Here is a 14,950-nt window from a genome sequence, read left to right as displayed (position 1 = left end):
CTGCGGGGCGGCTGTGGTGCCCCGTGTCCTTCAGGCCAGGTGTCCGCGCTGGCCGTGGGCGGCCCTGATGCCTTGGGCTGRGGCAGGCAGGAGCAAAACACCTCGCGCGCCGCTCTTGGGCACCCCGGCCGGGAGCCGGTCGGTGTTGTGTTGGCACRAGGCACCGCAGGTGTCTCCTGCACAAACAAGCGCTGTGCGATCTGCTGTCCAGAAGGAAGGGGATCGGCCCCTCCAAAAGCCAGCTTGCTGTCTAAAACCTGAGTGAAAAATTCCTCTCCTCCTCCTCCCCGCAGTGGAACAGCAGAAGGGAAGACATATGACGTCCATGAGGAATATAAGGCGTTTTTCCAGCTAGGCTCCGTGCTGTCCCTCAGTAGGCGAGGTGTTTGGGAAGATAGCRGCAGAAATGTTCTTGCAGCAAGTACCCGCCGCGCTGCTCCAGGACGTGCCAGCGCAGCACAGTGCCGTCAGGCGGCGAGAGGGGTGTTTGGTCCCTCAGGCTGCAGCGCCGGGGCTCAGAGATAACGGGCTCCAGGCGAGGTTCAAACCAGGAGGTGCCCSGTTGCCCTGGGCTACGGGAACATGATATCAAGGTGTTCAGAGAGGGCACTGCCGGGGGCATGATGTTGTCACATCACGATGTAGCACGCTAACCTCAAATGGTGCYTCTTCTTCCTTGTGAGCAGGACAAATGGTCACCTTTACATTTGGCTGCCGCAGGAGGTGCTGAGGAACGCCAAACTGGGAGGGACGGCTGTGTCACAGYGCGGACCTCTGCTGTTGCAGGCGGCCACAGCTTTTAGTCTCCTGCAAAAAACTTGGAGGCTTTGTTTCGAAGCTAGTTCATTTTGTCCCACAGCTTTTATCAAAAGACTGTTTTGAAAATTCACTGCTCTGATGTTTAGAAATGGTCTTCCGGTTTCCAGCCTAAATTTATTCATGGCCAAATTACGTTCATTGTACCCTTGCCCGGACTGTCTTTTAGCTCTTTTCCTTCTTATATCCAAGTTGATGTTATCTGCTTTTATTTACCAATTTGTCTGCTGACTGGAATTATGCATGGAAAAGATGTTTCCCGTGCCCTAAGAGAGATTATTTTAACCTTTTTGAAGGGGCTAAATAATTATTCTTGATCTGAGAATGATCAAGTGCTGGCCTTACTGGATAACAGCATCATTTATTCATAAAGGGATATCGACACTTTCGGTTTAAATACTGTTTTGAAATTGTTTTTATGAAGATCCATTAAAAGTGCTTTATAATGATTTCCATGCTCTGCTCTTGTTTTTAAAAGACCCTAGGCAACAAAAAGGGAGCAGGTGAGCTTAAAGATTGCAATATGAAACTGTGCTTTGAAATGGAGCTATCAATCACCATTAACATAACAGTGAAATTGCCTATGTACATAGTGATGTCAAGCATAAAAAATATAGGAATCAGGAGGAGAAAAGAGGAGGAGAAAGAGATTTTTTAATGCTGACATCTTCAGTTTTAGTTATTTTAGATGTGAGCAAAACATCATCTACAAATCTGGTTAGCAAAGCTAAGATTCCCTTGGTATCTTCTATAGGACTAAAATCCTAGCTCTCTTCAATTAAAATATCATTTTAYGAGTGTTTAAGCTGTTACTGCTTCTTAAAAAAGTGGTCCTCTTTCCCTTCTCCTCCCTCCCTCTCTTTCCATCCCTTCCACCCACTCATGCTGTTCTGGGCATGGTACACAGTACAAATACTTATGCTACCACTTGCTAAAACAGGTTGGGTAACTGATCTGACTCAARAATTAAACTGTTATTTAGATTATTTTTTTCCACCTGGATCAGTTCTCTGATGGAGTTCACCCCACTAACACTTGTGTGGGTGGAGTGCAGGGAGCAGAGCAGGAGCTTCTCATTGACCTGGCCAGCAAGGTCCATCTCCTCGGTGACTAGCTTATCACAGATTGCCCTACCAATACAGTGCAGGACCCCTTTCAGTATGAAGCAGGACTTGGTAATAATTAAGCAAAGACTTTTGGATGAAGAAAGAATGAAAAGATGCAGCTATTTGTCTCAGGAGGCAGCTAAAAGGGACATGATACTAATGTACAGAGCATTTGAGCTGCAGACAAAAGTAGGCTGAAAGCGTCTGTCTCCATAAGAAAAGTATCAAGAGACATTCAGTGGAACCAAAGAAAGGCATTGAAAAGAGTTAGAAAGCCCTTTTTCACACCAGCTCACTTAGCCCTGGTACTGGCTGCCACAGAACTGCAGTTGAGTGGCAGCAGGACATCAAAAGGATTGACATTTTAATGTTAATAATTATGAAAACTAATCAAGAATTTTTGAAAGGCTGCAAGCCTCTTTAATTCAGTAAGTAAACTAACCTACGTCTACCAAGGGTTCGGAATAAATTTTCCTACTTACCTACCTTCAGGTTTCCTGCACTTTTGTTTTGCACAAAGCTGGTACTGTCAGAAAGGGGATGTGGTTTCAGACAGTTCAACTGACGTGGTGTTCAGATTGGTATGTGAGAAGCTCCCTCTACTGAAAAAAACAAAGTATGTTCAACCAGCTCGAATGAAAAATGTGTTGGAGGATGTAGGCTACAAGTGGGCCATTCTGTATAAATTTGACGGGTTGACACATGTTGTTCTGGATGTGGGCTGAATGAATCCTAAATACCTTACATCTAGTAATTGAAGAAAAATGTCAAATTTCAGCTTAACGCCTTTAAGGAAAAAATACAGAGGAATATTATCAGCAGTTTTCTAAACTGCTTAGGTCAGAATAAATGCCAGAATATTCCAGAGGAGTGACACGTGCTAATGGATTACCTGTGACAGAACAAAGTCACTTTATGCCACAGCAAGATTTAACACCAGCCTGGCCTGGGGAGTGCTCTGTGCCTTTCTCAGATGGAGCAGGGCTGCGCTAGGAGGCAGAAGCGTGTACCCCACTTAACACCTGACTACAGCATGCTGGGGTTGGGGTAAATTTCTAAGGAACGTGAGGAAGGGCAGCCAAACAACACTAAGTCCTTCAGGTAGTGTGTTTCTAAATGGAAACCAGCTGGTGTAACTGTCCTACTTGTCTGAAGACAGGGACTTAGGAATTGGGGTGGATCCTTGCGTCCTTTCTTCACTTGGATGCACAGATGCAAGGTCCAGTAGACCACAGATTTCAAAAGACAGCAACGAGACATAAGGATTCATCTTCTACTGATGTTTGATTCAGTCTGATTTACACCTTAGAAAAGCTTCTCTTTAGATGGTGTATGGGAAGAATGTGATTTATCTAATGTCGCTCAACTGCCTGGCTTCCAGATGGTGTTTTTTAAAAGGTATTTGGGAATACAATATCCATTATTGAGAACCTTGCTTCCCAGGTTTCACGAATATTTCAAGTGAGGGAGTAACGATGCATGATGACTTGATGAGGACTGAGGGTTTAGTATGGCAACTGTAGGTGTGGTAACTGTAGGAAAATCTATCAAAAAGTACAGTGGGATTATAATTACTTTAGAAATTGCCAGGTAGCTCTCAGAGAAAGTGAAACTCCATCTGAAGGCCGAGGCAAGGATCCTCAGGATGGTTAGGCTGTTTTAGTTGTAGGTAGATTTAACATAACGTGCAAGATCTTGTTTAACATCTGTGATGGCCATGACGCAGTTGGGACAGGGTCTTTGGGTGCGTAGCCCAGCCAGTTCAGCACGCCTAGTCCTGAAGGTGCCGTGCTTTCTCTTCCTTGCCTTTCCCTTGTCCACTCAGGGCTCCGTTCACCATGTTCGCACGGGGAAAGGCTTTGCTGAAAGAAGGAATAACTCTAATGGTCCAAGGCGGAACAAGGAAACAAGAATCCCCTGCCCTATGTGCTTGCACAGTGCCCATGCAGAGCAACGGATTATTGTGGATTTAGGTGTACTGGGCTCCATCCCAGCTTCAGAGGCCAAAATCTCGGAAGGAGAAAAACAGAAGGCAGCCTTTAGGTAGGCAAGTACAGAAATGTTCATGCTGCTGACAAAGCTTTCTGTGACCGCAGACAAGCCATTTGAGTGCATGGCCCCAGTTTCTGCGTCTGCAGAGGAGAGGACCGTAGCATTTAGTCAGCATGCAGGGGTGTCATTGGGAGGCCTTATTGCTCAGTGGGGGATGGCGAGTGTTATGTAAGCCTCAGGAGCACATTTTTCGCCCAGCTGGTCAACTGCCTTTATATTTTGATTATGCAATAGGATGGCAGCAGTAATGCTGACAGAGAAGCTTGTCCTGTTGGCTGGAGAAACCCCAGTCTTCATTTTGGGAGGAAGCAGAGGGAGGGTGCGAAATGAAATTTGGAAAATTTGCAAAYGGCAGAACCTGGCCCCCCCTTTGGTGGCTGCGTGCTGTGTCAGGAAGCAAGGTCAGCCACCGGTCAGCACATTCGCAGCCCTGCTGAAATAAACACACCGCAGAACTTGCGAGAGCTTTCGTGTATTCTCTCTGACGTGTATTTAATCCAGCTTTACAACTCCCTGTGAAAAGGCACTCTGTCTGGGATTTATAAAAAGAATCACTTGTCAAAACAGAAAGCTGGTCTGGGAAAGGAATTCAGCCCTCGCTTCATTGTCGTGGGGGCCAGTGTCCTTAGCAGCAAAAATGAAAYGGCTGTGACAAGGTAGCTTGCATGATAAGCTGGTTGCTGAAGGAACTGGGCATCCAGCACTGAAATCACAAACTCTGGTGGGCTACGCTCCTCAGGTGTGAGCAGTGGAGGAGAGGAAGCCGTCTTGGGGGTGGTGATGASCAGAGTGGTGATGAACCAAAAGTTGGCTTCGTAGCCCCCCTGGCTCTGCGCACGAGGCTGTCTGAGGGTGAGCAAGGACAGCAGTCAGAGAAGCAACTCCATTCCTTTGCAGCCAGCTGCTCCTGGAGACACGGACTCTGCTGGGGATCAGAAAGTAGCTGCAATCTTTGTAAGGACCCCCATGCATAAACCTGTTGTTTCAGGCTCATGGTATAATAGACACGTGCACCAGTGGCCTCCGGGACGCCCAGGATGAGCTTTGTCTTGAGGGCAGTTGTCTGCAGCTGTTGTCTCCTCTGGCTTGGAGCTGCTGGTGCTGTGGGAACATACGAAAAAGTGTTCTGGGGCAACCTGACATTGAAGGCTTGCCGGTATCACCAGAGGAAAACACTGGAAGTTATTTTGCTGCAAAGACCAATTTTTTCTCCCATTTTCAGCTTCCAGGAAATCTCTGTGTGTGTTCAGTCTCCTAGTATCAAATGTACTTGTGGGCGCTTTTCCTCCAAATAAAGCTAAGACTTTTGCTGCCCATTCTCTCCCAATGCTGTCACTCAGTCACCTGTCTGGTTTCATTTATTTCAACATTTTAAAAATTTTGTGGGCCCACTCCCAAATGACATAAACTGGTAAAACTCCAGGCCATGCTCCAAAAACATCAGTGTAAGTGCAACTCAGTTTAGGATCTAGATCTTTGGTTTTTCTTACTATGCCAAAGAAAAATAAAAATGCTGTAATCAAAATAAAAAAGGAGGGAAACAGCTGAATCAGTTAAAAATGTTGGTTATATAACAATTGTATCCTTTTCATAAGCAAAGCAATCACAACTGGATAAGTTAATAATTAAGGGTGACAAAAATATACCATTGTTCCAATAATAAGGAATTGTATTAGTCTTATCAGGGATAAATGGAGGCATATTTAAAATGGTTCAGTATTATGCTGATAGACTACAAATGCCCTTTTTTCACTAGAAAATGCAGTATATAATCAGGTCAAAACCTGATTTTGGTATCTGTTAAGCCCATTCTACGTCCCTCTAAATTGCTTATCTTCTGTYGATGGTAGATGTGCCTTTGTCGCAATCCACATTCTGAAGCAACTTCCGCATATATGAAGATGAATAGAAGGAAGCTGGAGGGTTTGAAAAGGGGTTGATGCCCCTTTCTATCAYGAGTGGTAGGATGTGCTCCCTCATGTATATCATCTCACAGAGATTCAGAGCAATTTCAGAATGAGGACTAAATAAATAGACTGGTTCTCATGCCTGAAAATACATGACGGGCAAAGGTCTATGCATGGGGAAGGTGAGGAGAATATGATTGTTCAGAGGCTCCTTTAATAAAAGAACTGGAGGATTCTCTTGTAAACTGCTGTTTGGCAATCCTGATTATAGCAATATCTAGTAAAACAAGACGGTAATTCTGGTACCTCCTGACACAATCAAAGAATAATTTTTTCCTGCCTCTAGCAAGGGTAGAAATGTGATGTCTGAGAAACCGTGGCAGTGGGGAGCAATGGCCTTTTCTATACCCATGCACAGAAATCTTGTGACTCCCAAAATAGATCTGAGAATGGATAAACACACAGATCCTGTTTCCAGCTCATGTTAAACCTAGGCACACTTCTCAAGCCTCGTGTACTGAGCTGCAGACTCACACAACTGGTTTCTGTCTCTTTCTGCCCTCTCTATGGGCCACAGCTAGGCCCATTTTCTACAAAATGCTTAAGAAAAGTGGGAMTCCGTCTGCAGTAAACCATTGTCATCCCAGTATGGTTATTTACCAGTATCTCTATTATCAGTCAAAAGCCTGTAATAAGCTCTGTAMTTTTACTGCATTTGGATGTCTGCGCATGTCCAGACTAATGTGGATTATAGGACCAGTGTAAGATGTATTTCATGCTGAAAGRGGCACAGTGAATCACCAAGGGAGGAGAAAGTTTTATCCCTCTTCAAGGCTAGGAGTAGTCAGCCAAYAAGAGTTGACAGTTTTCTGACATAGAAGTATTTACACCTCCAATGAAGTGAAACTACACTCTTTTAATTAAGATGAGGAACCAGGCTATCTCTTAGTTAAGGAAAGGATAGGATAAATTTGGGGGAGAAAGGTTAAATATCTAGGCCCCAGAAGACTTCACAGGGGCACCAACTAGGGAAGTCTATGTTCCCCATCAGGGATAGCRTGTGCTGCCTCAAGGATGCTACTTCTTACGGGTGCTTTCTCTGAGGTCCTCACAGAGTCTGACATGCTGACTTACGACCTTGTCAAAAGAGGACTGTAAGTCCTCTGGATAAGGGAGATAGAGACCGTTTCTCAGTCTGAATATAARCAATTTAGGGATGGTTTTCCATCTGTTTCTTCACATGTGCCTTTATAAACATATGTAATTATGTTATCTGTTTTAGATGTTGTGAATAAACATTTTTACTTACATTTTGCTTCAGCAGTATTTGAAATGAGTGTGGTATTCAGTCAGYTGCATATCAGCAAGGCAATCCTCACCCAAGGCTGGGGCTGATGTATAGGGGCACGGGAGCATTTTAACAAGTGCCTTAGYTCCCCAAAACATCTTCCAGAGTATCCAAAGGGTATTAGAGAAGACCTTCATTTCAGCTGCAAGGGCCATCTGCAGGCCTGACACTTCAGGGCTTAGGACAGACCCAAGTGTTTTCCAGTTCCACATAGTAATAGGTAAAGATCTTTGGCATATAGGAAAGTCTTGAGATTTCCAAGGTATGAATCATACATGAGTTCAGAGGAGCCTGGCAAAAAGAGCAATTCCCATCTGCAGCATGACATTACACCCCCTCCTTCATCTTGTTACTTACCTTCACGTCTTTCTCGTTCTCCCTGCCCGCTGTCGGATCCATTCTTTGACATGGTCGAGGGTAGAGAGAGGCACCATCTGCTCATACACTTCTTTAAGAGAAAGCTGCTGTTATTGCTGTTTCTTTCAGGAGTAAATCAGGAGAACATACTGGGATTGAGACCTCCACAGAGCCTCAAGCCACAGAGCTAACCAGGTTGTGAGCCAAATTCACTGTTGACAGAGCCGTGAACTTCACTGGCAATGTGTTTATATCTGCAGGCAGCTTGGYTCTGATATATTTAATGCCATTATGGAGAAGCTGCAGCTCTTTATTTCCCAAACATGCCTTCTGTCATTTTTGCATGGTTTTAAAATTGTCTTCGGTTACTTAGAAACTCTAGTAAAAAGATGTGAATTTTCCAGGTAAGAAATAAGTCAGGGCATGCAGGGAGAAATAACAGCTTTTATTAGGTCAATAGATAAAGTTGCAGTCTTTGAAAAAAGTGGACAACCTTACGGGCATAGCAGTACAGCCAGAGCATCCTCACTGCTGCTCTATGGAAGATAWTGACATCTGCTGTTTGAAAGTGAGACCGCACAACATGAAGAAGAAAGAACCAAACAAAACAAYGACATCTAAGCTCACGTAAGAAACACAGAATCTTTCCCAAAGGACTTACCATCTATAACTCTCTGACTACCAGACGCAGYCCCAAGTACTCTGACCTGAAGACAGGCTTCTGTGCCTGAAAGCATGTTTTGTTTTTTCCCAGCTACATATCACTTGGTCTAATAAAAKGTATTTCTTCTCCTTTCAGCCATACCTTGCTTATCTCCTCAGGCCGTCATGGCTACAACAAAAGTTTCATAAGGCTTGCTGGCAGCATAATATCCCTCAGCAACCTCACAGCACAGACCACCAAGGTAAAGAACTGCTTGTAGGCAGCCTGATTCCAAGCAAGGTGAGATAATGCAGGGAAACCGGGAAAGGTAACTAGCTGCAGAGCATCTCTGCGCTGGGTATGGTTTGTATTGGACTCCAAGGGCTTCCTAGTGGATTYATACACTGTGGCAACCACAAGAGTCCTCGTCTAAAAATCAGAATTAAGGTTGCTTTTAGGCTTCTCTTTTGCATTTCTGTGCTGAAAAAAGAAATGCCTATTACCTCTTCCCTGTAGACCATTGTAATAGCTGAGCGCAGCAGAGACGTTAAGATTTCACAAGGTTCTTGAACATGACAGTGTAGCTGAATGTTTATCCCTGGTGTAACACTGAGTTTGTTGGAACTCTGCTATCCTTTAACCAATTTTATCTTTTATTTTAAGTGTTTGCTACTTTTTTGGACATTAGCATTTGGAATCAAGGATAAACAGGAGCTTCCACTTCATGTATTCAAGCTATGGAATAAAGCTAACTTTTGCCATGTTTTATGCAGCCAACACAGATCTTTGATAGCTCTCTCTGCCCAGCTGTGATAGCTACACTCACAGCTGACATTCAGGCTTGAGCGAGGGGTCTGCAGAGCTGAAAACCAATGTTTCTCCACCCTGAGCTAAATGGCAGCTAATACTCTAGCATATTCTTATCTGTAGAGTGCCCTGTAAGAAGGGCATATGAGACGTCCTGACTGGTGGGTTACAGAAGCACTAGCACAATCATTGTACCTGTTCCCAGAAAAGAGGCCCAAACATGAAACGTGCAGAATGTATTGGGTCTCCCTAATGCAAAAATCTCCAGGAGCTCAAGGCAAGTTTTGCTTGACTAAAGATTGAGCAGATGCATTAGGATCTAACTCTTCACACACGCACAGCCCTTTTTGGGAAAATTTCAAATGCTTCTGGAGTCCCTGATATCTCCAGCCTTTACAGATTTGGTGGAAAGACTTGTTCCTAGGAAGCTCTTAATAGCTGCATTTACCAAAGAGGAATTTCCCTTACAGGAATCCCACAGCTTTAAACATGCCCCCTTGTCTACACGACAGCATCAGCAGAAGAAGGTGTATCAACCTCCTGATGCTGTAATGGCAAAAGTCCCAAATGAACAGCAGAGGGACTTTCAGATCATTGTTGATCCATAAAGCTCTCTGTGGGAGGAGACTATCTTCACCTCTTCCTTTCCAGGACTTCCCACCACAGTTATGTTCCTCGGTGTGGTGCAGCTTTGCAGACTCTGGTGCTGAACTGTGGTTAGGACATCATTACAGTTGGGCTACTGCACTTTTAAGCTTTAAAACAAACACTCAGTGTGTCAGGGCCCAGAATCTTGCTAGTGTAGAAACCATTTCAGAAAATGATCTCAAACAAGTGATAGAGCTGAATGTAGTTTCTACAGATCTTGCTCTTCTGTTATCGTTCAAATACAGTAAAAGTCATTGGAATTAAATAAAAAATATATGTGCAAAATGGGCAAAAAATAGCTGTCCACAAAGAGGATACTCCTTGTTGAAGCTGGAGATGCTCACAACAAGGAAACACCTTTTTATGGCCCTTGGGATAATCACCTTTCACATCTAAATGCTAGGCTTTTCCAGCTGGATAGAAAGAATAAATAGTCCCACACCCTCAAATTTTCCATACAGTAGGACAACCAAGAGGAGATCTAAGGCCAGTTGAAGGTTCAACCTTAAATAAGCCTAGGACACTGGTGAAAATTGCATCATTTGAAGGTGTAGGACAAATATTTTCAGCATTAAGATTTATTAACTGGATTAAATAGGAGTGACTGAGCCAGTATATCAACAAACCCAACTAATTAGGCATTTTARGAAGATGCAAATTAAGGCACAGATAAACAGCGGGAGGTTTCCTCCCTTGCTTTATATGTGCTGGGTGTACGAACTCCTTCCCATCTGCACATCCTAGTCTCTGCACATTGTATCAGTTTGGTAGGCTGCATCCACCTACCCTCTGCTGGTGTCCTGACGGTCCGTGCTGACGAGAAATGCATCTGTTGACATATGTCCCGTAAGGCCTCTTCAGACATGCTTTAGTGTGCTCCCTTGTAGGAAGGCACCACCTTGATGATGATGGTGCTGCTGCCGCCTGCCGAGCAGTGGCTGGGGGCAGCTGGGTGCTGGGGGAGTCCGAGCCTTCCTCTTCATACGGGCACCGGATGCGTGGGAGCACGGTCGGAGTGCCAAATCACTGAGAGAGACGTACGTCCTGGCCAAGGGTGGAATCACTCCCGTCTCAGGTATGAGGTCTCTGGCAGGGAGGCTTGCCTCATCCTGTTGCTAAGAAGCAAAAAGCAGGGTTGACCTCTTTATGCCTCCCAGAAGAGGGGAGAAGAGGCTCGGACACCTTAGCTCGGACTCTGATGGACCTCCTGGACAGAGATGAGAGAAACCTCTGTCGTGCAGGACTCTGCACCATCAGCTATGCTTTTCAGGCCAGGCCAGGATCCCCATCTTTCTCCTCCCAGCCTGCCCAAGGCTACTGACCAAGAGGGTGCAGGTCTACGCCAACTCTGAGAATCCCAGGTGACTCCAGTAACCAGCAGGGAGCAGGAGAGTGGGCTCGCCTGGCGGTGTGACAGGTAGGAGGGCTGACCCTTCCTTGTGTGTTGCAACTACACTTTGTGTGGTTCAGCTGGTTCCTACACAAATGGCTGACCTGCATATGAATGTTTTCTCTTGGTGCTGGTTCCCCAAGGGACAGGGAAGTCCCTGGAGCAATCTTGAATGGGCCTGTCTTTCCAGATGTGTCGCCTCCCAGAAGTGTCTTTCCCTGAAGCTGCACAGTGTGTTTACACCTGGCCATAAAATGTTTCCTGCCTGTGGTAACAACCAAGTATGTCTGGACTGTTCTTCTCTGGACTCAGTGCCCTGGTGCATCCAAATGTACTCTGACTTGGTGCTCTGGTATCCACCACCTTGTCATGTTGGAGGGATGGAGCAGAAAATGCACACATGCGCGCGCACACACACACACACACACACACACACATACAGAGGTATTTAAAATTCTAATTTACTTAGCCTGATTATGTGGTAAAATATACTATTTTACATATGATTTGCTGCAGCAGCAAAACGTGGTGAGCGGTGAATCAAAAAGCAGCACTTTTCCTTGCCAAAGGGAGGGGAGAACCTGCTGCTGTTTAAGTGGCAGCGTTGTTCAGGCTCAGCATCCTTACCTGGGGGTGGCAATTACTGGAAYAATTTTTCTTTCTCAGTTCTTCCTTTGTTCCTGTTCTTGCAGGGGCTGTAACTGTCTTTTGTATYGTCTTGTTATCTTCATTGTGGTTTCTCCATGTATGGGATGCTTTACATATTTTGGACAGATATTCTTTCTTAATTATGCCCTAAAATTGGTTGTCCCCAGCTCTCAATGTTGCATTCCTTCAGTGGCCAGCAACTGGCTATTTCTGGTTTGTGTTTATGCCCTTGGAGACCTCCGGTACTGTCCTGTGCTTGCACTCTCAGGGGCACTGGCTGCAGCCCTTGTGGGAACGCTCTTAGCTCTGTTGCTTCCCTTTACCTTACACTACATGAAGCCAAAGTGCAATTATCTTGTCTGCCCCGTTTGTGGGTTGTTGTGAGGCGGTGATGTGCAAGGGGCAGACGTGTCAGGAATGAGAGCCAAGCTGAACCATGTGTGGGTGAAGGAACCAGCTGGCCCAGGAGGTAGACACTGGAGATCTGAAGCGTTGCAGTCAGCATATCCTGGAAGGGGTGCCTGATGTTGGCGTTTGGGAATTGCCTGCTGTGACCTGTGAGCTCCAGGATATGATGGACTGATATCTCTTACATCTATAAAAATCTCTGTTCTCTTCCACTGGACACTCAATGGGCTAATACAGCCCAACTGTGGTCCTGGCACAGTGAGGTATCCCTGGCTCTGAAGGGAGGCATGAATTTGAAACATCTCGGCTGGCAGATGGAAAGCTGGACTCTGCTCCAGTCGCAGATGGCAAGCAGGAATGACCAACAGAACAGTGCCGATGTAGTCGCTAAGATCTGGAGCCCTCTGGAGAAGCTCTTTGTCTGCGTCCTGACCCCCAGGTGTGTTTAAGCACATTGTATGCCAGCAGGAAAGCTTGCAGAGATAGAGAATGAAGCTTGGCCAAGGTGCTGCTAACCAGACAAACCTAGAACCTCTGTTCTGTTGCAAAATATTTGTCATGGTTTGTGTCTCCCTGTAGCCTTGATCGCAGGAGAAAATGGAAGATCCTTGCTGGTTATGAAGCTGAAGACAAAAGGGCCAGAAATGCTTTGTTACTTTGRACCACTTGAGTCCTACCTTATGTTGGCATAGTCCAGTGCTAGGAAGGGCACACAGAGCCATGTGCAAGCGCCGCCTTGAAGTGCTTCAGAATCCACTTAACAATCAAATTTCAGTTAAAAATAAAGTACAAGCATGTGATGAGCAAGAAAACATGTGTCATTGTCCTTTAATAGGGGAATCGGTGATTCATAGTGCCCGTGTTCCTCATGCATGACAGGTGCTGTTAATGCAAGTGCTCAGCACCGGTGTATCTGCGACAGACAAATCCGGATGTTCTCTCCTGGCATCTTTGGGTGAAACTCTGTCCTGCCAAGGAACATTGACCATATGTTTGGAGGAGGCCTGGGATCTGTTACAACGGATTGGATCCCAGAGTTCAAAGCCCTTCCTCTGACGTCACTTGGCCCTTCATGTACAAAGCCGGGCACTTCTAGCTGCTAGAAGTAGTCTAGGGACTGTCTAGCTGTGATGAGATGATGGCAGCCTGGCACTCCACTTGCAGAGCAGGTCTTCTCAAAGCCAGCTTTCTTGGCTCAGGCTTGTGCTGCATCCCAGCCTGAGGGGGTGAGGCCATGCTAGGGCCCTGGCCTTGGAGACCCCTATATCACGCTCTTTTGAGATGGAGACCCAGCCTTCCAAAGGGCCTTTCTAATCTGCATTAAGAGATCTATCAGTCTAGATTAAAGAAAAAAGACCCACGTGCCATGACTAAGAAATCTTGAGCTCAAAGTCAGCAAGATTACATAGGATAAGTTTCAGTTTACAAGACATGATGCTTACACAAAACCCATAACCTGTGAGCCTCAAGGTGTTTTACAAACATCCACAAGCCTTCATGGTAGAATAGCCCAGTGCACTAGGTTCAGGTTTCAGGGCCCCCTTTTGAGCCTGCTTTTCCATGAACTCTCACTCCTTGTGCCTCAGTTTCTCTGGTTCCATTTGTAAAATACTTTGGTGTCTTCAGGTAAAAGGTGCTGTATACTCACAAGCATTCAGCTAGGCTGAGCCGTTACCAAACACATATGAAGCATATCTGAATTACATGATAAGGCTTTACATCAGTCCCTGCAGCCTGTGCAGAAAAACCCCGAGCTGCTTTTGAACCAGCAAGATCAGGAGCTGTAAGCCCACAGAGTTCGACTACAGTGCAGATGTATCCATAGAAATGGTTTAATCCGACAGGTAAGTGCAGCTGTATCTTGAGAGCAATACAATAGAGCTTTGGGAGGGCACACAAATAGCACATAACGACACGACAGCTGTTAATAAAATCCAACTTTCACCTGTATGATTAGGAAGCATGCAGAAATCCTGATGTCAATCATACAGATCATCCCAGCCCTTAGATCAGAACAGCCTCAGCTTGTTTAAAATCCAGATATAGACACACTGCAAGGTACAAAGATCCATCTGGAAGTGGGGAAAGGGATAACAGCAGTGTTTGACAGAGAAGTGAAGAGAACTGAAGAGGTCACAAAGCAAGCTGGTGGCAGAGATCACCCATATGCTCCAGTGTGGGTGTCCCAACGGCAGGGCGGTGAGTGTCCCAGCCCCAGCATAGACCCATCTGCTCTCCAGCTTGAACCTCCCCCTCCCAGCTCCTGCTCCGGCGCTTCCCTCGCTAACTCCTGCACCCCAGGGGCACCCAGGGTCTGTGCTCGTGTTGTGCCACCTGTCAGAAGCACAACGCTCTGCCGTGCACCCCAAATCTATTGAACGCCAGCCGGAAAAGCCGCATGCACGAGAAGCCTTACAGCCAAACCCTGACGGACCTTCCCGTCCCAGCTCCCAAACCCATGAGATTAGCCCCGCTCAAAGCACGACGCCGCCTTGAAAACCGGGAGAATGCAGTGCATGCGGGGGCTATTTTCTTTTTGCTTTGCTCTTTTTTGGGGGCTGGAACACGGGAGGAGCCGGGGCGCCCCGGCGGGGCGGGAGCGGGGCGGAGCGGGGCGCCCCGACGGGACCGCACCGCACCGGAGCGGAGCGAACCGAGGCGCCCCGGCGGGGAGGGAGCGGAGCGGGGCGCCCCAGCGGGACCGGAGCGGGACGAGGAGCCCCGACGGGACCGAGCCGGAGCGGAGCAGGGTGCCCCGGCGGGGCGGGAGCGGAGCGGAGCGGGACGCCCCGGCGGGACCGAGCCGGAGCGGAGCGGGGC

This window comes from Apteryx rowi, unplaced genomic scaffold (assembly GCF_003343035.1).
Source record: "Apteryx rowi isolate R43461 unplaced genomic scaffold, aptRow1 scaffold_503, whole genome shotgun sequence".
Taxonomy (NCBI): Eukaryota; Metazoa; Chordata; class Aves; order Apterygiformes; family Apterygidae; genus Apteryx; species Apteryx rowi.
The sequence above is the reverse complement of the archived record's forward strand: the minus strand, read 5'-3'. Positions refer to the sequence as shown.